At 45.7% G+C, this 27,412-nt stretch overlaps 1 long non-coding RNA gene across 1 annotated transcript; it reads left to right on the top strand.

Moving 5' to 3' along the window:
- Nucleotides 1-15,532: 15,532 nt before the first annotated feature.
- Nucleotides 15,533-18,469, top strand: LOC139793974 (uncharacterized). The gene is made up of 2 exons (XR_011724893.1): nucleotides 15,533-16,069; nucleotides 17,788-18,469. It is a non-coding gene; the product is annotated as an uncharacterized lncRNA (long non-coding RNA).
- Nucleotides 18,470-27,412: the final 8,943 nt, after the last annotated feature.

The following is a 27,412-nucleotide window of genomic DNA, read 5'->3' as shown; positions in this document are numbered from 1 at the left end:
CCAGCAACCCGGGGAGGCTGAGAGATAGGGCACAGCTCATGTTGCCTCCTGTAGAATCCCAAAAGGAATATTTGTCTCCAAACAGCCACCCTGACAAAGTGGACACTTTGCTTGGGTGGAGACCTCATTCAGAAGCCCTCTGGACTCTGTTCCCTCATGGACAGACCCTCATTTGGGTAACAACCCTGAGAAACAGGGGACTGGTGTCACAGGAGCAAGGACACTGCCCTTGTTCCCTAAGGGAAAGGGACAGGAAAACTGTGCCCTGCAGAGTGACACCTTATGTGTGCTCCAGGTAAAGCCACTGGGGAGGGGGCATGTGCAGAAATCAGGGTTATTGCTGTGTCACCCTATCTGGAGGGCTCAAAGTGAACACCTGGATTTGCAAGATATGCCAAAGCCCCCCCAGAATGGTGGGGGCACCAAAGGGGCACACTGGGAATGCTGGATGTGTGCCCAGCATCCAAGGACCTGAACTTCTTACCAAGGTCGTTGCTGGATCCAAGGGTGGGGATAACTTCTCTCTCTCTTCTTTATCTTTATCTCTCTGTGTCTCTGTTTCTAACCTTATCTCAGGTAACATAGTTTGGGACTTTTTTAAGTTTTACTCCCTGTTGCCTTTTTAAGTTTTGTCAGTTGTAACCTGTTCTTTTGACCACTTCCTTAAGTTTTGCTAAATAGTAATCCCTTGCTTTGAAAGTACCTTCCTTTATAATTCTGCTAGCTGTAATCCCACATGCTTTATAATCTTACTCACTTTTAAGTAAAATTGTGTTTTTATACAAACCTCCTGGGTAATAACCTTACTCCTGAGCACCCCACAGAGAATTCCCAAACTTAACCTCACCAAAAGGGTCATTAAAAGAGATTAATTAGAGAAGGATTGGGCCCAGCCACACCCAGCCTCCTCTCTGAGGGAGTTTAGAAAGCAAGGGGGTCCTGTCCAAATCTTCCTGGCTTGACCCCCACTCTGGGGAGCCCTCCCTGTGCCCCCTCCGTGGGATGTAGAGATGTCCCCCCTCTGTGGGATGTGATATTTTGTTTGTCCCCCACACCTGGGGACCTGTGCTCACTTTGTGAGCTGTGACAGTGCTGCACCCACCCTGTGGGGTGTGAGGCCACCAAAAGCTTTCTCTTGGCCCTGGGTCTCTGGGCATCCATCCCTGGCATGTTCTACTGAGCCATGCCCAGACACTGCTGGCCCTGGGCTAACACTGTGCCCAGGAGCATGCAAATTGTTGGTGTGGAGATGATCAAGGGCTGGGGTTTGAGTCCACACCCTGGTGTTGTTCCCTACTCTGGAATAAAGGCAGCTGGAGAGGCTGGGAGAGGCAAACTTCTCATTCCTAGTGCCCCTGACCCAAAGAATGATGCTACCAGAGAGGTAAGAGGGGGGAATAGGGCTTGGAGAGGCTGAGGGTGATCATCTCCCTCTTCCCTCTCACAGCACCAAGGATGGGAGGCACCTCAGGATGCTCTTCCACAGCCTCAGAGGTGCAGGGGCTGTGCAAAAAAAAAAAAAAAATTTCTGTGGTCCACCAAGGCCACATGGTCCAGGGCAGGGGGCTCAGCATGGGGCACAAGGGTTGGGATGAGGCAGGCAGATGGGGAGGACAAGGCTGGATGTTGGGGAATGTCAGAGTCTCCCTGGGCAGGACCCCACTCACAGATGACCAAGCAGGTAGCAGTCTTTAAGGTGCTTCATCAAGCTGGCATTATGGTCCCATTGAGGCAGCTTTTTAGGGGAATGATGAAATTAAAACAGTTCCTGACAAAAGGCAACTCTTGCTGCTGCAGGTTTTGGGCTTTGGCTTTGAATTCTGCTGTTGTGGGTTCTTTAAGCCAAACTAAAAATAGGTAATTTTTTTTTTTTTTTTACTAGAATGTTTTTGCTTGGCTGTGATCTTTTTGGGTGTCGGGGTTTCTTTTCAGAAAACAGATCAGATTTTTTGACTCCCACAGAGGGGCATGGAAAATTTCAGGATCTAAAGGCTTAAAGCATTTGTCAAAATTATAACCAGCAGACAAAGAGGGCACATCCCAGGAAGCATGAGACAGTATTAGCAATAAGTGACACTACCAGTTCAGCTTAAAATACATCTAAAATATATTTTGTAAGGCCTCATATACTCTCTTAGGTTGTGTTTCTACAATACTAACATACTTCACCCCTGAGAGAAGTGTGGGGGCTTTTGGATGGAGAGGAAGCAAGAGCCAGGAGTAAAGGACATGAAAGAAGAGCTTTACTCCTTGCTTTTCCTTTAGCCAGCTCTCCACGGTCCCTGCAGTTGCCAAGAACTTTTATATGACAACAGCAAGAACACAAAACCCTGTTAAATACAGATTCAGCTGAACTTAAATTGAGGAGAAGCATCCACAGTAATCAAGGTTTGGTGGATGTGCCTTGAATATGGCATTGTTCTTAATTATCAAGCTCTGCACACCTGCAGCAAAGATATTAAAAGAAAAGAGTTTTCCAGCATGCTGCTACTTGATAAGTGAAGCTATGGCATGACAGAGCTGGTTTTGCCTTTTCCAAGCTCAAGACTGGAACTTTAGCAGCACTGTCTCCAGCTTTCTGTTTTACAGGATGCCAGTAATTATTTTTGCAGGGAAGGGGACTAGAAATGTTCTGTTATTTGTCCTGTACCTTTTTTCAGTGGAACTCAGGTTCTTTTTTTCTAGCATGTGATATGAAACATATTTAACAAGATGTTCCCTTTCACCATCCCATGTGGTGCTCAGCCCCTTCACACAGCTCCCAGGTTGTGAAGTCAACATCACCCAAATGCCACAGGAGGAAAAACTGGGCAGTGTTTCCCCTGCAAAGCCTGGGGGTTTTGGTATTATTGTTCCTTTTCTCCACCCCCAGTTTGAACATTTTCCTTCAGTAGGAACCAGCATTGCTTCCCTTGGTGCAAACCAACCTCACTGCCATCACAGGCACAGAGATCCCAAGGCCCAGTGCTGTGTTGTGGGCAGGCAGGGCTGAGCTTGGCCAGAAGAAAAGAGCTGAGTGTGTTGCTGCAGCAGAAGAATACCAAAGGAAATGATTTAAGGAGAAAAGATGAGTTCTGACAGGTGATCTGAGCTCAGGCAGCGAGGCAGACTCCCCTGTCACTGGGGACACAGGGCACCATATGACCAAAATCGATGTTCTGGACTTGGTGGTGTAGTTATTGGGATTATTAAGATGACTGAATTTGCCCACTGGAGTGTAGAGAATGAAACATATGGTACTAAACAAACCAGCAAAGCAGTCAAGGGGCAGCTCCACGAAGGGATTTGTATGTAAACATAAGGGGGCCAGGCAAAAGCCACGCTCCTGCGAGTGAATTTAGCTGCGTTTGCTGTAACGATTATAGGAGTGCAATTTGGGAGATTTATCTTTTAATTAGGAAACTCCTGTGTCCTTCAAAAATCTCCTTTCCCAGCTCCGCAGCCACCTGCGTCAAAGGGCAGCGGGGAGCCCTCGCTTACTCACAGCTCCCCTGCTCCTCCTCACCCCAGGCTGCAGGACTGCCACAGCTCCGAGCAGATGGTCCCACATCAAATGTTTCCTTCCTCTGTCACTTGCTATTAATTAATTGGAACGTTGTTAGTGTGCATCGTAATCTTCTTGGGCATTTCCCTCATGCCACGAGATTCCCTTTCGGCCGCACCTTGCCGGACGTGGAGGGAGAAACCTGGGCTGCCTGATGGTAATGCCAGCTGAAAAGATGCTTTAATTTTTCCCTGAGAAAATTCAGTGTGTTAGCAGCACTCCCTGAGCTTGCTTTACAAGAGCAAGCCAAACTCTAGAAGCTCTGCCAAGAGCCAAAGCCCACACCTATCCAAGCTACTTGAGCCCAAGCATCCCAGAGGAGTGGACACTGCCAGAGGTTCAGCCTCACTCAGGTAGCTGGGAAGCCAAGGGACACACAATTTACCTGATCCCTATCCTGGCCTTTTTTTGTGGCCCTGGGTGTGTTTTCTCCCCTCGCTGCAATCAGTGGGACCTGAAAGCCTAACAAACCCCTCAGAAGTAGCATAATGTTATCATTGCATCTCTGAGTAGTTGGTTATAAGCTTTTCTTATCCTGGAGCTACAAAAGAGTAAAGGACCCCATCCTTGCTGTGATTCTGGCAGCACACATAGCCAGGGTACCCACCAGAGCCCTGGTGAAACCAGCAGGGACTCTGTGCAAGGCTCCAGCTTTTTGTGTTTGTCATAAGACACTCTCATGATGACAGTAAAACATGGCACGGGTGCAAAGTTGTCTTAGTTAAAAACATGAAACTGTTATTTTTCTTCATTTTAAGCACCAGGAAGGGAGAAGGAACTCTGCCATACACAGAGACCCTGCAAAGGGCAAAAGAAGTCCTTGCCTGACCTTGGGGAGCAGGACCTCCAACACCTTGTAAAAGAATCATAGGATGGTTTTGGTTGGAAGGGACCTTAAAGATCATCTGGTTCTAACCTTGCATGGACAAGGACACCTCCCACTAGACCAGGTTATTCCAAGTCCCATCCAACCTGGCTTTGAATCCAGGGATGAGGCACCCACAGCCCCACTGGTCAACCTGTTCCAGTGTCTCACCACCATCACACTAAAGAATTTCTTCCTAATATCCAATCTAAATCCAACCTCTTCCAATCTAAATCTACCCTCTTCCAGTTTGGAACCATCCCCCCTTGTCCTGTCACTCCATGCCCTTGTCAAAAGTCCCTCTCCAGCTTTCCTGTAGCCCTTCAGGTACTGGAAGGTGCTGTAAGATTTCCCTAGAGTTTTCTCCTCCAGGCCAAACAACCCCAACTCCCACAACCTGTCCACATAGGATGGGTGCTCAAGACACAAGTGCACAAGACACCATGCTCTGGTGACCTCAGGAGACCTCAGAGCTGAACCGATGATGGAGCTGAGGCCCAAAACATCCCCTCCAGCAGGTGCAGGGAAGGTGGGCAGCCCCTGGCACCCTGTGCACCCCATTCCCAGGAGAAACATCTGGACTGGAAGGTAGGCAGAGGTGGATGTGCTGAAGTGACTGAAGTGTCTGCTTCCCCTGGCTTCACCAGTTTCCATTGTGCCCGTGTCCTTACCACCAAAAAGGAACATTTGCAAATGCTTCCTGACACTGAGACTTCCTCCAAGGCATTGCTGGAGGTGTCCTGGCAGTGCCAACCTGCTGACAGCACCTGGCTCTCAGGAGGATGTCAGAGCCAAAGTGCCTCTTGGGTGGTGTTGGCACTGGCAGGGAGAGAGCTGTAAAAATGAAGACATAGGAGGAGGAGAGATATTCCTCAGAACACATCAGATTTCAGGGAAAAACCTGAAGCCTCGACACACTTGGCTGCAACACTAAAAATGCAAATAACCCATCAGTTCAGAAAGGTCTTTTGTTTTCTGCTTGCCATGTTTTGTGGCTGAGATCTCAAGGAAAGCAGAACTAACACCATGAATGCTTATGAGAAGTGAGAGTCTGTCAAAAGAGAAATACAGTTTTCAGGAGACACAAGATTTTTCCCCTCCTGCTGAGTTTAGCACTGGCTTGAGCACCAGATTCCCTCTAAACGTTGATCACCCAGAGCTGCATCCTAACAAAGGGTGGGGGAGCTGACCTGACCCTACACATACCCACTAATTTCCTCCCCCTCAGGAATCTCAAAGCCTTTTCCAAGAGGAGAGAGCAGATGAGTGGATGAATTAAATCTTGCATAACCTTTGGGAGTTGGAGACAAGCAACACCATTTTCCCATTTTTGAAGGTGGCAATTAAAGCAGGAGCCTGTCACCAACTGTTTGTTTCAAAGGTGTCAACAAGCTGGAGCAGGGAAAACCCAGCCAACCTCACAGCTCTTTCCCTCCATGGAGCAGAAAGTGAGAAGGCAACGAGCTGGACAAGTCCAACTTCAGCAATTTTTTGGGGGCTCATTTTGAATCATGCCCCAAACCAGCAGCAAGATGAGAAGAAGCTGGGCTCATAAACACTCCTTTCAGTTTTGATTAGAAAATATCCTCTTCCAGGCCCTGCTTGGGTAATGGCAGCAAAGTATAAAGTGACCAAGGGTGTCTGTAATTCAATAGATCTGTTCCATGGATCAAACCAGCTTACCAGGTGGGACCTACTGGTCTGGATCCATCTGTGGTCCATCCATTTCATGTGTAGCTCTCCCAGCTGTGTGTTTGATGATCCCTGGATCATCAGCACCATCACAAGATTGCTCTCTGACTCACACAGGGCAAAAGCTGAAGGTAGAAGGGCAAGAGCAACCCAAAACGTTGATCAGCTTCTGTTCCACGACATCAAAGGGGGTGGTATCACAGCTTCCCTCTTGCTCTGAAGTCCTGTGATTTATGTTGGAGGAGGTAAACAGGGAGGAGAAGCAAAGGGAAAGCCCAGAGCCACCCTTTTTACCTGACAACACTTCTTGGTTTGCTTGTTCTATAAGAGTTGTTGTACTCTTCATGCTCCCTCAAATTCCTTTCATGAAAAACATGGCAAAGATCAATGCTATGCCTGAGTTAGACAGAAAAATATCCTGTTTCACCAACACCTATTTTAAATTATATTTGAGCTACAGCCTACAACTGCTGTGTGTTTTTAAAAAGCCCTTCAAACAGGAAGCCTTTAAAAAGCCCTTCAAACACTGGCACAGGTTGCCCAGGGGAATTCTGGCTGCCCCATCCCTGGAAGTGTTCAAGGCCAGGTTAGATGGGTTTGGAGCAACCTGGGCTGGAGGGGGGTAGGGTTGGAACTGGGTGGTCTAAAGACCTTAAAAGGTGCCTTCCAACCCAAACCATTCTATAATTCTATGAAACTAAATGTTGCTTATATAAATGCTTTTGATCTGGATGGGAATCCAAATTTTTCCCTTCTTTTTATTAATCTGTTCAAGTGGGACTTGCATTAATGAAGCACTTTGATTTATGGTTAGCTATTTAATTCTGAGTGAGCAAATACTTTAATATTTTAAATGTGAAATTCCTGAGGCCTGGGCACCTCTAGCAGGCAGAAGGATTTGCAGTATACAGGATCACTGCATGACACTGAGAAAGACATTATTTATTGCTTCCAAACAGGCTATTAAAAATACCCCATAAGAAGATAAGTTGCTTAGAAGGTGCCCATGGAGTTGAAGATGAAACATCCCTCAGCCAGACAATGTTTCATGGTTAGACCAACCAGGCACTGCCTCTTCTCTCCATAAGCCCCAATCCACTACATCATTTCTTCCTTAATGTGCTCTACCTGGCTTCATGCTGAGCATGATCTATGTGCTTTGTGGAAGCAGAAACTAATATTATTCTGGGGAAGGGAGGAGGAAATAGAACATTGCTGATTGCTTAATTTTCAGCCAGAATTTTCTGAAGACTGAGAAGGTTTTTTTTGGTGGGTTTTTTTTTTTCTTTTCAGAAGAAATTGTGCCTTTTTCTCCTTACTTCTCCTGAGAAAGTGATAAATATCCCTTTTCTAAGCCATGTTTTGCATAAGGGGATATATCAAAAGATAAAACCAAACTAACCAGATTTGCTTCTGGGAAGGTCATGCTTAACTCCAGGAAAGTACATGGAGATAAAATACACCTGTGGTTAAATTCTCTGGGGAGAGGATTTGAAGTGCTTACAGAAATCAATGCAGCAGCCCTGTGCAGCAGGAGAGGTTGTGGTCTGCACAACCTAAGGGAATCATGGAGCTCTTTGGGATGGGGGAAGCAGAGGAGCTCCATTGCCAGGGGTCTGAGGTTGCTCTCACCTTGGCAGAGTCCCAGGTGGGAAGCAGAGAAATGTGGTGGTCAGTCCATCCTCTGTGGCTGGCACCATCCTCCTGTTGGCTTTCAGCTCACTAAAAGAGCAATGAGGGGTGGCACTGGGGTTGCTTTTTTAGTCACTTGGCCAAGGTGACACAGGGGAGCAGTGGCAGAGCCCAGGTTGCCCAATTCTGGCATCTGCCCTTTGGCCACAAAGGCAGCAGCACCACCAGAGTTCTGCAGCTCCTGTGGGCAGGATTTAGGAGCTGAGGTTCAAGCCTGCAAGGTTCTGGATGTTCAGGTTGCCAGTGGCTTTAATGGCATAAAGTCAATTGTGCCCAGCTCTTCCCCACAGCCTTTTTTCTCCATGTCACTTATAGTGACCTGATTATTAAAATAAACCTATTCTCTGAAAAAGGACTTCAGGCGTGTGGAAAAGAAAAAAAAAGGGAGGAACAGCAAAGTCTTCCTGTGCTTCAATTGATGTGTCAGGGTTAGAGATTTGCTTCTAGACTCTGTGGTCAGTGGTGAGAGGACTTCCTCCAAAAAAAAGGGATTCAGAGCCCACCCCTTATCTGCCTGGAGCTACAGAGTGTGATCACCCTACAGCAGCTCAGCTCCCCCTCTGTGCCATGCCCATGGGCCACATCTATGATATGTTCTGCATCTTTCCTTCCCTTTCCCAGCCCTCTCCCAGAGTGCAGAGCAGGGATTTTAAGGATTTGGGTTTTGGTAGGATGCAGCAGTGCCCTCTGATCTATTAATCATTGTTATTCCCCCGCACCCCATCACCAAATCATCTTTCCAGGCCACCTGTGTCCTTAGCAGGCTGTAAAGGAAATCATTATTATTTTGGCTCCTGTGATTGAAGCACCTATGTGAGCAAAACACACTTTTTCACCAGCCTTGCCAATCCTACACGGGGTAATTCTGGTGCACACCTCTTCCACTTCTACACACTCTCCATTTAGGTGCTGTCATTAATTTACATCCCCCCTTCATCAACGTGGGGCAAGCAGGTCCCATTTGTAACAAATATTTCCACCCAGGCTCAGGAAGTTATCACACTCAGGTTATTTTTCAACCAAAAGTTGATCTCTTCTTTTTCTCAAGGAGGGAAGGGGCTGGGTGGGGGGAGGAGGGGAATGAGGAGTGAGAAAAAAGAGAAGACACCAAAAAGACAGAGAATGATGGGCAGGTGGTAGATAAGGGAAGCAGTGGAGTGGAAATGAAAGCTTCCATATCATTGCAAACAGATAAATTCACACACTGCACTGGGATGTCACAGGCTGTAATCATAAGAAAGAATCAGAGATACATAATAGCACCATTACTGGAAAATATGAGAAAGACTTGAAAGATAAGCTATCATCAAAAGTCTCTTACACTGCATATTTTGCTTCTGTTCTGTGCAAAAATAGGGAAGGAAATTGTTCTTTCTGCCCCCTATTAGAGGCAAGTTATTGCCCTTTCTCCACACATCCTCCCGTTTAAAGCACAAATAAAGGCAGTGCCTAAGAGAAAACTGTATGACAAATGAAGTCATAAAACACCATACCAAAGGTCCAATATTGGAAGAACATTTAGGTTTCCAAGGCTGCAGAGCCAGCTGCAGGGAAATAACTGATAAAGTTGCCCTTGGAACTTCCCCACCAGTAACCCTGTGTGTGTCTGCCCATTACAATCCAGACTTTCCCTGCACCCTCAGAGAATTGGTTTGTGCAAACTTTTACCTCTTCTGAGCAGGTGGGCACTGAACAGTGAACCTGCTCTGGTTTTCTTTCTAGCCTTATCAAAAAATTCACATCCCTTATGCAGATCTTCATGAAATGCTTCTATCAGTCATTGGGAACTTCCTAGGCAAATCTGAACGTGCCCAGTTTCATGGTTTTTCTTTTTTTCCTGTGGGTTTCCACCCTTCTCCTTTCAGCACCTAATATACCTGGATGAGTTGCACATGTGGGTCTGTTCTCCCCATTTTCTCAGCCACAGAACTGAAGCAGAGAGATGAAGCAACTTGTTCAGATCTGCCACAATTCAACCAGAAAATTTAATGCCTGACGACATTTTCAGCCATTAATATGACTGATTTTTTTTTTTCAAATGGAAATGCCCCAGCACCACTTGCTGCAAATGTAGAAAACTCTATGTGTAGGTACACATAGATGTGTAGTTCTGTGTGTGTAGGTGCCTCTCTGTAATTGAGCTACAGGTTCCACCTAAAAGCTGGCAAGTGGTAGGAGATGAGCTTTTGGAAGAGAGGACAGTTAATTAACAATATAAACCAGCAGCAAAAGTAGGAGATGATCTGTAGTCATAATCCTCCCCAGTTTAGCAAAATACATGCTTGCACTGAGTGGCTCTACTTTTCCACAGCAATAAAGCTTTTCAGTACTGCCAGATTAGTGAATTAGGCTTTAGCTGAGATATTATTAAAACATCTCTGGCAGATTTACTAACTCCTGGGCTACTTGTGGATGGACATAAATGCTGAGCAGGAACCTGCAGTATGAAATCTTTCACTTTTGAACCTGCAGTATGAATTTTTCATTTTTGCTTCATGCCTTTCCAAAAGTCAGGTCTTTAAAGTAACACAGGCCTCTGAAGAAAAGCCATCCCTCCATTGGGCTGGCACAGACCTGTGGCACTCTTGAGGTCACAAGAAACTGAAATCAGAAATGCTTGGCTGGTAGCTCCTTCCTTTCCACACCAATGATCCAGGGTCTCTTCCTGGCTTTTCACAGCTCTATGAAACAGCACTAGCAACCTGATGGAGAAGCCAGATGGTTGACTGGGTCCTTCCAGCAATTCCCAGTGAAGATAAGAACAAACCATGCCCTTGAATCTGCCTGCAGCTCGAGGTCTGTGATTCCACCCTGAAGAGATGGAGCCAAGAGGGGGAAGAGGCAGGAAAGCTCCTGGGGACCATCTGCAGTGGAGTCCTTGGGGCAGCAGGTCTGGCAGGGCTGCCTGCCCAGCTTCCCCCAGTGCTGGGGGTACAGGACATGAATTTGGAGCTCAGCAGACAGGGTTATGACCCCAAGGCACAGGGTCTGGCACTTCCATTTGGGCTTTCACCAGTTTGTGACTTTCCTGAGATACAAAACCAAGTGACACTGCAGACATCATCACCTGCATCCCAGACATGCCCTCAGGACTCTGCCTTGGATTCTGTGAAAAGCTGGTGCAAAAGATGAACTTTTCCCTGCAGCAAAAATGCTGTACTGGGTAAATAGCCAGGAAAGAGTTAAAAGCAAAGAAAACAAAACCTAGTGCTTTTGTGGAGCTGGAGGCTAAGTGGCAGGTGAGGAGGATGCTTAATTTCTCCTTTCTAGATTACAAATGGCAGAGTAAGAGCTCCACAGCCTGTATCATGAAAAACAGTTTGGGTTTGGCAGTGGCTAGTTATAATTTCAGAAAGCTCAGCTTTCTCTTCAGACCCAAAGACTTCCTCCAAGAATAAGGCCTGGAAGGATGGCCCTGGCTGCGTGGCAGGTCATTAGGATGCAAGTCCCTTGTGTGGCATTAAAGGGAACTCATTTAATACCCCAGGTCAGTCACTGCTGGGGGCTGGGGGTGTTTTCTTCATTTCACTTTTCACTTCACCAACAAGCAGGTGGAAAATTATCATGATGGTTCACACCAAACTTCCCAACCAACATGTCCAGTGGGCAGCAGGGATCCTTGTGGGGCTGATGCTGTTGTTTTTCAGTGCAGCTTCCAGTGCTTCCCAGTGCTGTGGGAAAGGTTGTTAGTGATGCTCTGGCACGTGTTGCAGCAGTGTAACCCTTTGCAATGGAGAGCCAATGGACTCTCCAAAGATCTCACTTTAAAATCATGTAAGATTGCTCCTGTGTCCCTGCCACCCATCTCACTCATCTCCCTGCCTTGAGGGCTCTGGAAAGGAACTTAGCCAAAAATCATCTTGGAGGACTGCTGGAGATTATCAGTGAGGTGACAGGAAACCACTTGGAGTCAATCCCCCAAAACACGGGAGGTGCCAACTATTGTTATTTTGGTGTCTTTGAAGACACCAAAAAGTGCCTTATTTTTGTTGGCCTGAACCATCCTGCCCTAATACTGAGACCACAGTGTGAAACTCTGTAAATCCATGTCCTCATTCACTCTTCTGTTTCTCCCTGGGTTTGGGGTTAAATCCTTGGTTGGAATTTTTCCCCTGACCAAAAAAAAACAGTAGCTAGGGCTTCCTTCAGTGTCTGCTATAATAATAACCTGTGACACAACATGATGCATAGGGACTGGACAGCCCAAATGAACAAGAGGCCAGCTGGCTGCTGTACCACAGTGCTCTGAGTCCTCTGTCATGATGGAGCATATAGGAAAACCTGTACCATGCTGGAGACAGAGGAGCTGCTTCATCTATGCCTCCTCCCTCTTCCTGGATGCAGGAATCTGCAGCTTTTATGGGTTTCCCCATTATATTTAGTAATTTGTGCTTTTCTGTGTAACTGTATGCAACTGTACCCTGTCCAGAGCTCCTCACTCACATCAAAAGAAATCCCATTGAGATAAAAAGTGATGAGGAGGGCTTGATCAGAGAGACCTTGGATTTTAAACACACAATCCCCTAACTGCAATCTGCCCACGATAAGATGGGAAGTGATGCCTTCAAAAGCAAACTGCTTTCAAGGCTTTTTTGACACTTCTCAGACTAAAAGACTTTGCACACACTGTAAGAGCTGCCAGCATCACTGCACTGAAGTTTGTGTCAGCAGCACTTGTGCTATAAATCCTCCTTTTCCCCAGGAGTCTACAGCTCAGCTGTGAAATTTCCTCCAGGCTCAAGACTCCTTACAAAGTGCTAGCTAGGAAATTATTTTATTTTCCCTGGTTTTGACAATTTTCACAGTATAAACAAGAAGGTGAACATATATAAATTATACCAGAAGACAGAAAAAATAAACAGCACATATTTGTTTTTTTTATCTGCTTTGTTTTTCTCACTTTCTCACACTTTGAAAGCTTTACATTTAAGAACATCATGCAGTGGCTGCTGATCCCATGTAGTGATGTCTTGTCTTTTATCATTGGATGAAAAAAGGTGAAAGTCTGAAAGGCTTGGCCCAGTTCTGATCTGATGGATCTGATTTCAGATATTTGACACACTGGGGGCTCTCTTGGTGAGTGAAATCAGAACCAGACCTATTGTCTTGCAGAAACCAGTGGCTCTCCTTCATGTAGCAAATTTACCCTGCAGCTCCTAATTGGTCTGATGATTAAGTAGCACATTACTTTTCAGACACCCAAACTCCTACAGATAAATCTCAAAGAGACATTATTTGATTTAGAATCAGTATTAGTGATTTGACAACTAATGACTTGCTATTAAATTCCACTGGCGTGGAGACAATGCAACCTCCCCTGGTAACAAAGCATTGTATGTGAGTGGCTCATAGACTTTTAATTATGATTATCAATCTTCTTTCCTGTCTCATTCTCTCCTTCTCTTGGGTCCATGTGTTAATCTGTTGTGTTGCTCTCTAAATAACTGGGCAGAATCAGATCCTAAGGAAGCTGCTGGTGTCCCTCTGTGTGAGGGGGCAGCCCCGTGGCCTCCTCACCTTGTCCTGTGTGACAGTGTCAGGGCTCTGCCTGACAAACAAACCTTGCAAACACACCCATCCTTTGCAGGTGCTGCTCTACACCACTGCTGAACATCACAAGAAGTCCTCCCTCAGTGACAATCTGGTTTATTAGCACAGCGTTGATGGAGCTAAGTCAGCGTTCTGGGTGCTCCTGAAGTGTTCTGTGATCTCAGAAATCCTGCAAGGCAAATATCTTCTGATGAGTCCAGCTGCTTAAAAGACAAGACAGGTGAAGCAGGAGCTTTCCTGCACGTTTTGTGGGTTTCTTATGTGTCTCTTTACCCTTTGTTCTTTTCTGCTGGCTAATCGTTTTCTTTCCTGTTTTACTCCCAGGTACCTTTTGCAAAGAGAGCAGAAGAACAGATGTTTAAAGATTCATTGGCAAAACATATGTGTGCTAGAATAGCATTAATTTGCAGTGAATCACTAGATGTTGCAAATTAGGAAGTGACTAAATGCGATATAAGAGCAAGAATCATGCATTATAAAACACCCTCTTTTCATTTATTTGGACAGTTGTAGTTCAGTTTTTAATTATTGATGATAATGTGCTAGTAACTGTGCTGGTTTATATCTAGTAAAAAATGAAGTCTTAGTAAAACATGAAGTCATTACAGCACTCAGCTGTTAATTATTGCTTAGGGATAGAGGGAAGACTACAAATTTTGTGCAGGTTAATGAAGCATGAATCAGCTGGCTCCTGCTGCAAGGAATAGCTGAATATCTTACATGCTCCTGCAGACACAGGCATCCCACAGGCTTTCTTTTTTCCTCTGGCTTGAATGTCAGCACCTGAAAACAGACCTTAAGATACAGGCTTCAGAACTGCAGAAGGCTGCCAATCACAGGGAAAAATCGGATTTGATGCAGCTCCCCCACTGAATTCGGTGCCACATTGATGGAGAGTTTGGAATGTTTATGTTGGGCCACTGAAATATCAGTCAGTGACATTTCTCTTGTGCTGTTTGGAGAAGTAAGAAGTGTGCATTGTCTGCACTGAATCCAGACAGTTTTACCAGCTGGATGGGTGATGCAGTCTGAAAGTGTCTGCTCCATATTTGTGAGTATGCATGGGAGGAGGTGCCCAAGCATCAAGAGCACCAAGAGGTGAAGAAACGAAGTTTGGATCCCCTCTGCTGACCCATTTGTTCCTCAGTTAATGGGCAGAAAGGCCAGAGGGACACTGAGAACCTATCTAAAGATCATAGAATCTTAGAATCCTAGAATTGGCTGGGTTGGAAGGGACCTCAGAGATCATCAAGTCCAACCCTTGATCCACTCCTGCTGCAGTTCCCAGCCCATGGCACTGAGTGCCACATCCAGGCTCTTTTGAAATATCTCCAGGGATGGAGAATCCACCCCTTCCCTGGGCAGCCCATTCCAATGCCTGAGCACCCTCTAGGTAAAGAAATTCTTTCTAATGTCCAACCTAACCCTCCCCTGACACAATTTGAGACCTCTTGTGCCCTCTTGTCTTGCTGAGAGTTGCCTGGGAAAAGAGCCCAACCCCCTCCTGGCTCCAACCTCCTTTCAGGGAGTTGTAGAGAGTGATGAGGTCTCCCCTGAGCCTCCTCTTCTCCAGCCTCAACACCCCCAGCTCCCTCAGCCCTTCCTCACAGCACTTGTGCTGGATCCCTTCCCAGCCTCCTTGCTCTTCTCTGGACCTGCTCCAGCACCTCAATCTCCTTCCTGAGCTGAGGGGCCCAGAACTGGACACAGGACTCAAGCTGTGGCCTCCCCAGGGCTGAGCACAGGGGCAGAATCCCTTCCCTGGACCTGCTGGCCACGCTGTTCCTGATACCACGTTAGATTTTGAGTATGCTTCTAACTTGGCCATCTGCCTGGATGAGTTCTTCATGAAGCTTCTGTGATAGTATTTCCTGTACCCCACAACTTGCCACCTTTTGTTTAGTTGGCAAGAGAGATCCTTTGGTGAATAGAACAAATGTGGATTAACAAATGCCTGGAAAAATAAAAGCTGCTGACTCACATTGCTGCTGCTTCCAGTCCTTTATATTGCCTTTTACAGGCATGAATGGGTTCTGACTTGCAGAATTGCTTGCAGAAACCAAAACATCATAAATACCAGCAGTCAAAGAAAAAATAAAAATCTCTGCTCGCATAGTACTCCTGGGTCTATTTTTAAAAAACACTCCAAAAATCATGCAGAGATTTACTCAGCAGTTGCAAGGGGGAGAGAATGCAAGTCCTGCTTGCACTTCTTTGGTTGTCCCAATTAAAGGAGAAATGGGATGGCAGCTTTAGTTACAAGTTGTACAGCAAATGACTGCTAATGCTTAGAGCTCTTAGCTCAAAACCAAACCATGAACTAATGGAAACTCTTGTGAAGAAAGGACATGCTTGTAAAAGGCATTTCCTCTTTGAGGAGGCTTCCTGAATGGGAACAGAAAGTGGCATTCATTATCTGAATTAGTAACAGCAAATAATTCAAGGTGCACAAGTCCTGAGCATTAACGTCTGAGGGAATGGATTCTGCTCCTGCAGGAAGGTGCTGAAGGACTTTAATCCACACCCAGGTTCTGGAGGCAGAAAGTAGGTGTGCTCTCTCCTCCCCTGGCATGAAGGCATGGGCTGGGGTGGGTAGAAGTATCACTCATCTGAAAGGATTCGTGGGAACAGCTGTCTGCTTCTGTACAAGAATTTGCATTTCTCTGCTATTCACAGGCACCTTCCAGCTCCTGTGTCACCAAATCAAACCAGGCTGCTCATTGAAGGTAAAAGGTTTTTTTGGGTATTTACCTAGCAGGCACAGAAGCTGCCTACATCCCAGAAAGTTCTGCCACAGGAAGGTTTGCCCAATATTATTTCAAAGTATTTTTAAGGAGAAGAGCTGCTCTCTTCACCCAAGGTGCAGGGAGGGAGGTTTGCACAGGCACACAAACTGCCTTTCATCATGGGCAGTATCACCACCTACTCCTCGGTCTGAATAGAAAGCAAAGATTTTTATTTTTTTTTTTCCAAATTTTCTGCTTTTTTTTTTTCCCCCCTTATAGATTTGAAGCAATTTGGGAGGGGCTGAACCCCAGAAGAGAGGGTGTCATGTGTGAAATCAAGCAGTGATTGTTAAATATGTTAATTATTCATATCAGCTGGTGTTTGCTTGATATTTTCCTGCTCTGTGGATGTGCTGTGAGTGACAGAGGGATACACAGAGGGATGCTACAAGGAAAACTGAGCTGCCACAGCTGAAGCCCCTCAGCCTGGGTAGCTGGGTCTTGCCCCTCTGGCATGATGGGACCCCCATGAGCTGGTAGTGTCCTTGCCACACATCCTCTGCCCTTCGAGGAGTGATTCAGCCCTGTGATTCCTGTGAAGGATTTTGTAAGGTCTGGGGTTTTTTTGCTGCAAAAACTCAGCTCCTTCCCAGCATGGGACCAGCCTGGTTTCCCTCTTCACAGAATTTTCACAGTTGGAAAAGACCTCCAAGGTCTCCCTGCTTTTCTGGTCTTGGGTATGCAGATGACCAGCCCTCGTGATCCTGGGACAGAGCTTAGGAAGTGCTGACACTGCAAGTCAAAATGAGATGTTCCTGGGGCACTGTATTTAATCTGACATCTCCAGGGACACAACCACTTGCATACCATGTGTTGCATACCACCTTTCCCTAAAGATCAGGGGGTCATGTTAGACAAAAACATGCTAAAATGGTACCTGTTTCTGTCCTGTCCAGAGCCACCATCTGGCAGCCATCAGTCATGGAGATGCAGGACATCTGGGACATGCTTTTGAGTAATCATCTGAGGTGACATTGCAAAGCTTCCCTCAGGTTTGATAAAATGCATCATCAAATAAAAGGCTGGCATTGCTTGCTGAGTGGAAGGCAAAGCAAAACCTGAGTAAGAGCCCCTGTGTTGGCCATGACCACGGCCATAACTAAACTGCACCTTTTTGAATTGTTTGTGCCACACTGAGGAGAGGCTTAGCTCGTGAGGCAGACTATGAGAAAGAAGACAAAACTCTGGCCTTATCCTATCTGCATGTCTAAAGTAAGACAGTTTAGCAGAGCCAAATTAAGCCTTGTAAGATCCTAAAGACAGGAATCATAGGATAACCACTGCATGGGAGCTGGCATCACTAGCACCGAATTTGCCACGGGAGTCAGCACAGTGGCTGCCTTCACATGTGAGATGATACAGGGAAACATTTGGCTGGAAGGTGTTCAGGAAAAGCCACAATGACAAAAGCAGGTTTCTTCCCCCATCATTACCTCTGCCTCAGCTGAGCAGGCAGGGTGTTGCCTGTGCTGCCTGCCCTGGGCGTGCAGAATCTAATTCATCAGCCTCTCTGCAGATGGTGTCATCCCCTGGGACCTCCCCAGGCTTCTGATCAGTGCCAGCATCCTCACAGGGAGAGGGGAGGGGAATGGGGAGCAAATGCTTCTGACTTGGGATGCCACCTCCTGCTGCCATCCTTCTTTGCCTTTCCTCCACAGGGCTGAAAAGAGCAAAGCCCAATGTCCCCATTCCCAAAGACTGCAGGGGCAGCTGGAGCCTAAAATTAAAGTGAGCTGGGGTCCCAGCATTGAGCTGCATCCACTTCTTGTTTGCTGAAGCTTTTGTCCTCTCTGGCAGACCAGGCTGTAAGTGGCCTGGCTATAAACCTGTCTTCTATATGGCCTTGCAGGCAGGACTGGGAGTCGATGGATTTATTTGAAATAAATGCAGAAACAAATGGGGAAAGGGGATGGTGGAGACTCTCAGGCAGGTTTCCGTGGGTCTGGTGCAACCAGTGGGTTTCTGGGTGGTGCAGAAGGCTGTGGGGGATCAGATCCCACCAGGGCTCTGCTGGCTCATCAGGGATTCTCTCTTCCTCACATACACAGCATTCACACTGCTTGTAAAAGTGATATATTCACGAGCTAAGTAGTTTCAGGTTTGCTTTCCTTCCAAGCTCCTGTGGATGAAAAGCATCGTTAAAAGGAAAAAAGTTTCAGCTAAGTTATTAAATTTATGGAAGAAAAAAAAAAAAAAAGCTCTTCATCCTTGTAAATAACTGTTTTCTCCGCCCTTTCCTTGCCTTCAAAAGGAATTAAGTAGCTATTAAAAAGTACCTTCCTTTTAAAAAGGACAATGAGCATTTTGATTAAAAGGAGCTTTTAAGTATTTATATGATTACCTCCTTTGTCCCCCTGGCAGCATCTGTCTTGTTGACTGCTCAGCATCTGGCGCAGGCTGCCTCATGTCAAGAAGGCCCTGATTTCCCATTCAGACAGAGGGTGGGTGAGGGAACAGACAGATGAATACATGGAGCAGCTTTTGCCAAAAGAAGAAGGCTATTTCCCTGCCTGCCACTGCTGCTGGTGGCTTGGCCACAATGCTGCTGGCTAACAACCCCCCCTTTCTTCCCACTGCGGGGACCAGATGGCTGGCTCCTGGGGTCAGCTCTCCATCACTGTGCTTCTGTGTGCAGCCAGGCATCTTAGGTCAGTATTCCTAAAATTTTCAGTGCTCGTGGACAAGATACCTTTTTCCTCTCCCTTCCAGGCTTTCTTGTTTAGCCAGGGATCACAAGGAGGCAGGGTGGGACATCCAAAGCACTCGGCCTTTGTCTGGAAGGGGATTTTTTCCCTCCCGGGCAGCAGAAGATGGAAAATCTGGGGAAAATCCCAACATGCTGTTTGGTGTGTTCACATCCACTGCACACACAGTGAGAGAGCTTTGGGTTTTGCAGGATCAGCCTTATTTTTGTGCATATTCATTTCTCTAAACCTATCTTTGGTAACACGGGTGGTGACTCACACAAATATTACTCATGCTTTGAGCTGCCTGTAATCCCTGGCCTTGCAGAATTTCAGAGGGTTTCAAAGATGATTTAAAATATTTACTATCCATGAAAGACTGAGCAGAATTGTTCCATTTCAAGTGCAGATATGAAGGCTGAGAGACCAGAGACTTGCCCAAGTAAGACAGAGGTCAACTGTAAAGCTCTGAGTCCTGAATCTTCAACTTCACACTCCTTCTGCAACAAAAGTTTTCCTAATTTCATTTTAAGATATGATATGTGACAGCAACCTTACCTGGAAGTCAGCAAAATAGTAGGAGAAGCTTTTTTGACTCCTACAACCTCATTGGTAGCAAAACTTCATGATCTTTGCTGCCGAACTGAGAATTGCTGTTTTCTGCCTCTTTTCCTTCTGCCAGCTCCCTGAGTGAAGAAAATTGTTGTTGTGGGGATGGTTGCACCTTCTTGGCTTGTCCTTTAATACCTAAGGTACACAGTTTCATTACTTCTCATTATTAAAGCCTTCTAGTTGTTGCCTCAAGATTTGGACAGACCCTTCAGACACATGATGAAATACAGTAGAAGATTTTCTTCTTATCTGGAGGGAGAAGACCTCAACCTCTAGGTGATTATAGGTGCCTTGTGGCCTGAAGGAATGGATGCGTGATGAGGTAAAATGTCAAACTAAGACTGTTTTTTCCAGCCCACTGTTGTGTGATTTTTTCCATGTGACTGGGGGACCTGTGTAACTGTGGTTGCAGCTCAGGAAAGCACAACAAGCTCAGGAACCCCTTCTACTTTCACAGGATAGGTTATGAAACATCAGTCAGAGGTGATCTCCAAGCTTTGGCCACTGCCTGTGAAAGAAAAGAGAGGGCAGATCCTGGAGGGTCTGGCTCAGGAAGGAAGAGGTGGCAAAGTTAATGGTTTTGGTGCCATTCATTGACACCAAACTGGCAATGGATACAACAGCTTGAGAGTGGTTTTATTTATCTGTAAGTCTGCAAGAGGACTTAGGGTTTGTTCTGCTCTTTTATAGAAGTGGGGTCATCAGTAAAACTGCTGAAAGCAAAAGGAAGTCTTCAGGCAGACTTAAAATCCAAGTTAAAATGAAGGAAAGTTGGGTTTTTTTAGTCAATTTTGGGTAAGTTTTATTTGCATTTGATTTTTTGTTCTAGTATCCCACGCTCAGATCATGTTTTTTTCCAGATGACAAGGAGCACAAACTTCTGATTTCTCTTAAAAAAGGAAGATGGTTTTCTCATTTGTTTTCAGTACCCAAGGCTTCAAGAAAGAGAACACAGTGTGAGAGACCATCCATAAGATACAAAGGATTAAAAATTCTGCATCAGTGCTTTAGATGTCTCCTCTCCTTGTCCCTGCTGTATTAGAGAACAGTGACCCACTCAGCAGAACAAATAGCACAGCTGGGAAAGAAGTTAACAAACAGCTTTGATTTTCCTGGGGTGAGGAGCAGTCTTTCTCTTCAAATAATCTGCCATCATTAGCCTTCCCCATTACAGTGCAGCACAGGGAGGGATAAACTTAACCTCATTTTGCTCACTTAGAAATGAAACTTCTCACCTAAGTTAGTTGCCAGATGACTTCTGCAGTCAAGGCAGGCAGTGCCAGGCAGTGATTCATCCCACCTACCCATATATTTGTATTAAAGGGAGAGGGAATGAGCCAGAGCTGCCTCCTTCTACCACCACTGACTGCAAAGGCAGCTGGACACTATTTAGGATAAAACCTCTCTCCTGGCCAGGTACATTTGGGTGAGGTGAAGCCCTTTGTGCACTGGCCCATTTGGCCACCTGATGCACAGCTGACATGTCTCCCTGTGACACCCTGGGCCAACTCCCTGCATGTCTGGGAAAGAGAACTGGAGCCTGAAATGAAAATAGGTTTAAGAGCCTGTTCCCAGAAGAAGCATAAACTATCTGGGAGGAGAAGCCTCATGAGGTACAGCCTTGCTGGTTAATACAGGCAAGCAGTCCCCAAACCATCAATGCCTGGAACCCCTCCATGGTGAAGGGTACCCTCAAACTCACCTTCTGGGTTTCAGGCACAGTGGGGTCATTCCTTTTCTTCTCTGACTGCACTGGAGCTACTCAGAACAGGAATTTCATCCTGCCTGTGCTGATCATTGCCTTACTCACAGAAGCATGAAGCTGTGTGACCCTGACTGAAAAACTGCAGAGTCATCTACTGTAACTGTGAGGGGGTTTATTGTCCATACACACGTCTAAACCCTTTTCCTTTACTCCATAAATCAAGGTCTCAGTGGTATCCTGTGACTCTATCAGCTCTCATGCATATTACACAGCTGAAGTGTTCAGCAGCTTCAGATGTCCTCCTGTTCATCCCATCCCCTGGAAAACTAAAGAGAAGCACAGTTTTACTTCTGGTTACCCTTAATTATTACCTAGATTGTATTTCTATCAAATCTGTAACCTGGGGATGAGATTTATCACTGCTTACCCATATTTTACCACTTTTTGAATCTGCAGTACAGGGAGATGTGACAGATTTAGTACCAAAATCTCTGCATTTCTGCATGTAGGAATTTGTGCTCTAATTGTTCATGCTGGTTGGTGCTGAACTTCATTTTCTTCTCTGTTCCTGTTACAGTGGAGAAACAGGAGTTACAAACAGTAATTTGCTTCATTTCACTAATGCAGCTGCTAAATGCACCTCTGGAGGTTTCTTAGGCAAATACAAGGTAGACTTTATTCCATTCCCATCTGCAAACAAGTTACTGAGTGAAGAGAACAGCAGCAGGTAGGAAACAGGAAAAAAAAAATGATCCTTGAAAGATGTAGTGGAAAGAATGGAGAAGATAATGTGATTGCAGAGGTCAAGAGATTTTGAATCCAAGGACTGGGATTAGATTACTGGAAAGGAGATGCTGCAGGAGACACCCATCTGAGTGCATGCATGGAAACTGCAAATTAAGGAATGAACAGGATAAAGCTGAATTGACATATGAACTTTCCATGAATGTATGTAAGAAGTTCAGCTTATGAAAAAATAAAAAAAAGGTGTAAGTAGAACTGAAGGGTAATACTGCCTTTCCCTCTGCTCTGTGAGAGTGTTATTAGATTAAAAAAAAATTAAAAAAGGAGGACCCTTCTCTACTGGAGTCAGACCTCACTCCAGGCAGTGCTCTTTGTAATTTAAGTCTCAGAAGGAAAGTTATTACCAGCAATTAAGAAGCAACTGTAAAGGCATCTGGGCCAGGGCAAACCAAATTCTGTTTTGGAAGGGGATTATTAGTTTACAAGGAAACATTTATGATGTCTACCCAGTTTGACCCTTACTGAGTGGAACACAGATAAGTAATTGTCTTGGTTTGGGGACAACATCTCCTCCAGAAAGGCATCAGCTAACTGACTGAATTCTTTGGGGTGTAGCACCAGATTCCCTTTGATGGCTGTTACCCTATGGCTGACATCCCACTAGTGAAGAAGAGCTTTTGAATATGTTTTCATGGGTTATTTTAATTCACACCCATAACAATTTCCAGTGTGATTCATGTACTGGCAGGGGAAGCTGGAATCCCAGAGCAGCAAGTTTTGCCTGGTTGGAATTGGAGGCAATGCTGGTGAAGAGACCAGAGCTGGAAAAAGAGGATACCAGGTGGCCTTTCACTCCCATAATACCAGTGTGGGGTTGGGGTGGAGGAGCTGGGTGACACTATTTGGAATGAACTGTTCTTTAAAGGAATAAATTGGCATTCTGGAAGATGACCTTTTGAAGAGGAAGAGACATAAAGCATCCTACTCGTGGCTCAGAAGATTTCCATGCGCCGAAGGGAAAGAACAGCAGAGAAAGAGCAAAGTTCCCCTCTCAGGCACCCACCCACAGCTGCTGGCTGCAGCCCTGGGGTGGTGACCACATCCTTGGAGTCAGCCCAAGATGGTCTACATGGGAATATTCATGTGCAACAAATTCATTTGCAACTTAGAAACTGGGGATGTACTGAAGTCTCATTTCACCATGACCTGAGTGGTCTGGGTAGTGTATGTCCCCCCTCAGGAATTTGCCAGAATTATAACTTAACCTGGAGCAACTTCAGACTTTCTAAAAAGAGGGTTTTTTTCCTTAGGTTGGTTGGTTTGTTTGTTTTTCGTCATCTCCTGGATTCCAATCCTGTGATCATTGAAATGTAAATACTTCCAAAGGCACAAGTTTGAAAGTTTCTAATCCTGCTCGAACTACTCTGGTACCCAAGACACTTTTCCCAACTCATGAGCTCCATCCCATGGTGGTGTCAGCCTCCATCTCTCCTCACTACCCTGACAAAAACTAATGCAGACACAACTCCTCCAGAAAAAAAAAAAACAAAAAACAACAAAAAACAAACAAACAAACAAACAAAAAAACCAAAAAAAAAACAACCAAAAAAAAAAGTTTTTGACAACATGTTAAGACTATTTCTGGGAACTGATTCAAGCTCTGGCTGAAAAGGACTGTTTGTACCCCTGTGTGAACAAGGAAGAGCAGGGTCTGAATGAGGTTTTATTCTGATTTTGTCAGTTTATCAATGTGCTGTTCCATAACCAAGCTGGTCCAGGTCTGCATCCAGATCTTCATGGAGTTTAAAGACTAAATCCAAATTCATGAGAAGCAGAACCATCTGAAGAGGCAAGTGGAGCTAGAATGGGTACTTTATGGCAGCATGAGTAAAGGGGACATAAATGGCAAGTAGGGACAGCTCAGCCACCTGCCTCCTTTACCCATTAACATGTGACATTAAATGCTGACATCCTCATGTTGAGCCTGGAGTGAACCTGGGGAATTCACAGGCACACAGCTGTGAGCTAGGGCTTTAGACTATGAAAAACATCATCCACATTTCCCAAATCTTGGTTTCTCTCTTCAGGAAGCATTGAGCATGGCAGTGGGAAAGTGGTTTTTAAAAATGTAAACCAGGAACCATTCTGTATTGCCCTGGTAACCGTGCAAGTTTTGAAATAAGCATCATGAAAAGAAGTGACCTCCTGTCACTCCTGTACCAGAAGCTAAAATTGGAAAATAACAAGGCATCCCAAAAGGATGGGACAGGAGGAAAAGAGGCTTTCTGCATTCTGCCCTGGCTTTGTCCTTTCTTCACCCTTTCTCCTTTGTGTTGACGTGAAGAGGATATTGATTCCAGAAGTGACAAAGACAAGATAAGCTCCTCTGTCTGTTTCTGTAGGGAGGAGGTTACCCTTGTTCCAAATCTCATGCTCCTGGCCCACACTCCTCCTCTTCGTGCTGCCTGGGAAGTCACAGAGATATCTGAGGGTTGCATTTACACTGATGACTGTTCTTCTCCTTCTCCAAGCTTACTAAGCTTTTTCTTTCAGCATGACCAATAAAGCATGAATGCAAATAGACCTGGAGTCTTTTTTTCTCCTTTCATTTTTATTTTGCCACTTTTAGAAGTTACTGAAGAAAATAGTGTCATTCTGTTCCAGAAGAGCTTTTATATCAAGCTGACACTGTACATTTAAATATGTATTGCTTCCTCTATCATTTGCATTTTAATGTTCCAAACCAATAATCATGAAGCCTTGTGTGAAAATGTAAAATGATAAGGGTGGGGAGAAAGCTGAATCTGATTCTAAACCTCACTGAATTACACCTAAACGTGGCAGCTCAGTGAGAGACCCCTCTAAGAAATTTATTTAGATAAGTGCAGGTATTCTGAGAGGCTCTGCTGAACCTCCCTGGATCTTTGTACTCTTCCTTTTAGCTACTGAGTCAGCACAGCCTAGCAGGCTTTTTCCTGTGTAGCTGGTAGCCTGGCAATATCTTTATTCTGCTTTGGAAGTGCAGTTTTCCAGCCCTGCTGGGAGCACTGACTCTGCAGTCTTTCATTATTTGACCAATTAGTCCCATTAATCTGGTGACATTTCATATGGTATTCATATGGCCCAGCAGAGGAGGGACATGAAGATGATGAGAGGGCTGGAGCACATCTATGAGGACAGACTAAGAGAGTTGGGGTTGTTCAGCCTGGAGAGGAGAAGGCTCTGGAGAGACCTTACAGCACCTGCCAGGACCTGAAGGGGCTCCAGGAAATCTGGGGAGGAACTTTATACATGGCCATGGAGTGATAGGACAAGGGGGAATGGTTTCAAACTGGAAGAAGGCAGATTTAGATGGGACATTAGAAAGAAAATCTTTAGTGTGAGGGTGGTGAGACACTGGCACAGGTTGCCCAGGGGAGTTGTGGCTGCCCCATCCCTGGAAGTGTTCCAGGCCAGGTTGGATGGGGCTTGGAGCAACTTGGGCTGGTGGGAGATGTCCTTGCACGTGGGGTTGGAACTGGATGAGTCTTTTCCAACCCAAACCATTCTATGATTCTATGCTGGAGGTGTCCTGGCAGTGCCAACCTGCTGACAGCACCTGGCTCTCAGGAGGCTGTCAGAGCCAAAGCGCCTCTTGGGTGGTTATGAAAGAGAAAAATAGAAAACCTTGAAAAACATAGAAAAGCATTTGTTTACATCAGCTTCCCATCCACAACCTGTTTTTTTTAAAAGCTGAGATAAATGTCTGAGCAACTTGAGATCCATCCATTCCTCACTCTCAACTAAACTCTTTGGCTGGTTCTGAGCTTGCTTTAGCCTGTTTTCCTTCCTTCCTTTCCTTTCCTCCAGGTCACAGAACAACAGTTTCATCAAGACCAACTTTAGGAAGAAGCTAAACAGACTTTTCCCTGAAAGTACACAGTTATGAGACATCTCTCTCTTCTTCAACATTTTCTCTCTCTCTCTCCCCCTTTCATCTCCCTAATGATGCAATCTGTTTTACCAAAAGATAAAACTAAGAGGAGAGCAGGTAAAGGGAAGCATGAACAGAGTTAGAATAAGAGTGGATACCAGAAATTTCCCCTGCTTTATACCTAGAGATCTGTTTTTCCTGTCCTCTGTGTTGTATTTCATTTCCAACAAGCTTTCGCAGACATTTTGAGGAGCTGATATATCATAATTAATTAAATCAGGTCTCTGTGTGTGCTGCTAACAAGATGTTATCTTCATCATTCTTGTCTTTGGTTGTGGGTTGATGTGGCTTTGCCACGGGCACAGAAACATTTCCTGCATGAACACAAAACACTAAAACTCCACATTTCCTGGCTCAGGGTTACCCACTGCTCCATTTATTTAGGTAATAGGATTAAAGGCAGGGATCCATCAGATGGGCTGAGTGTTGGCTGATAGAGATCTCAGCAGCAAGGAAGGCTTAGCTGGGGTGGGTGGGTGGGATGGGTGCTGTCACCTCAGATGCTCTGCTGGAATTACCTCCTTCCCCTGTGCTCAGCACCGGTGAGGCTGCACCTTGAGGTCTCTGTGGGGTTTTGGGGACATTGAGCCACCAGAGAGTGTCCAGAGAAGGGCAACAAAGCTGAGGAAGGGTCTGGAACACAAGTCTTAGGAGGAGAAGCTGAGGGAGCTGGGGTTGTTTAGCCTGGATAAAAGGATGCTGAGGGAAGACCTCATCACTCTTTACAAGGAGGATGTAAAGGAGGTGGGGATTGGAGTTCCAATGGAGTTACAAGTGACAGGACAAGAGGTGCTGTGCTCAAGTTGCATCAGGGGAGGTTTAGGCTGGATGTTAGGAAGAATTTCATCACTGAAAGGGTCATTAGGCATTAGAATAGTTTGCCCAGGGCAGAGGTGAAGCCACCATCCCTGGAGGTGTTTAAGAGCTGTGTAGACATAATGCTTAGGGATATGATTTAATTCAGGACTTGTCAGTCTTAGGTTATGGCTGGGCTGATGATCTTGGAGACCTTTTACAACCAAGGTGATTCTGTGATTCTGTGAATTCAGCCCTGGGATGCAGAGATCTGGCAAGGGTTGGGTGTTGAGCACAAGCCCATCTCAGCAGCCTCCCACCTCCTCTGCCCACACTGCTCCATCTGGGATAACATCCCATCCCATCTGCAGCCCAACACCAGGGCCTGGCTCCCACCCTGTGCCCAAGCTGCAGCCTCTGAGACTGGAAAAGCAGCTCAGGGAGAGGGCTGAGCTCCTGGGGTGAGGTGGCCACCTGCAAATGGGCTTTGCAAAAGTTGGTCAGGCATTGCCTGAAGTAGATGGTAGGAAACAAAACACTAAGGAAAGGGGGTGGATCTGGTGTGGAATTTATTCCTGAGATCAGCCCTTGAGCTAGAGCAGCCCTTTCTTACACAAAATGGTGTTGTTTCTCTCCCTTGGGAGGCACTCTCCAGGAATGAATGTGTGATTCCAACTCCCCCAGCACTGTGGATCTCACTTTTCCAAGGTGATCCTCATCTGACCTCACTGCTCACAAGAGTGGGGACTTGAAGAGTTTCATATGAAGAG

The sequence above is a fragment of the Heliangelus exortis genome, chromosome 3 (assembly GCF_036169615.1).
Source record: "Heliangelus exortis chromosome 3, bHelExo1.hap1, whole genome shotgun sequence".
Lineage (NCBI taxonomy): Eukaryota > Metazoa > Chordata > Aves > Apodiformes > Trochilidae > Heliangelus > Heliangelus exortis.
This window is presented reverse-complemented; position numbering and strand designations above follow the sequence as displayed.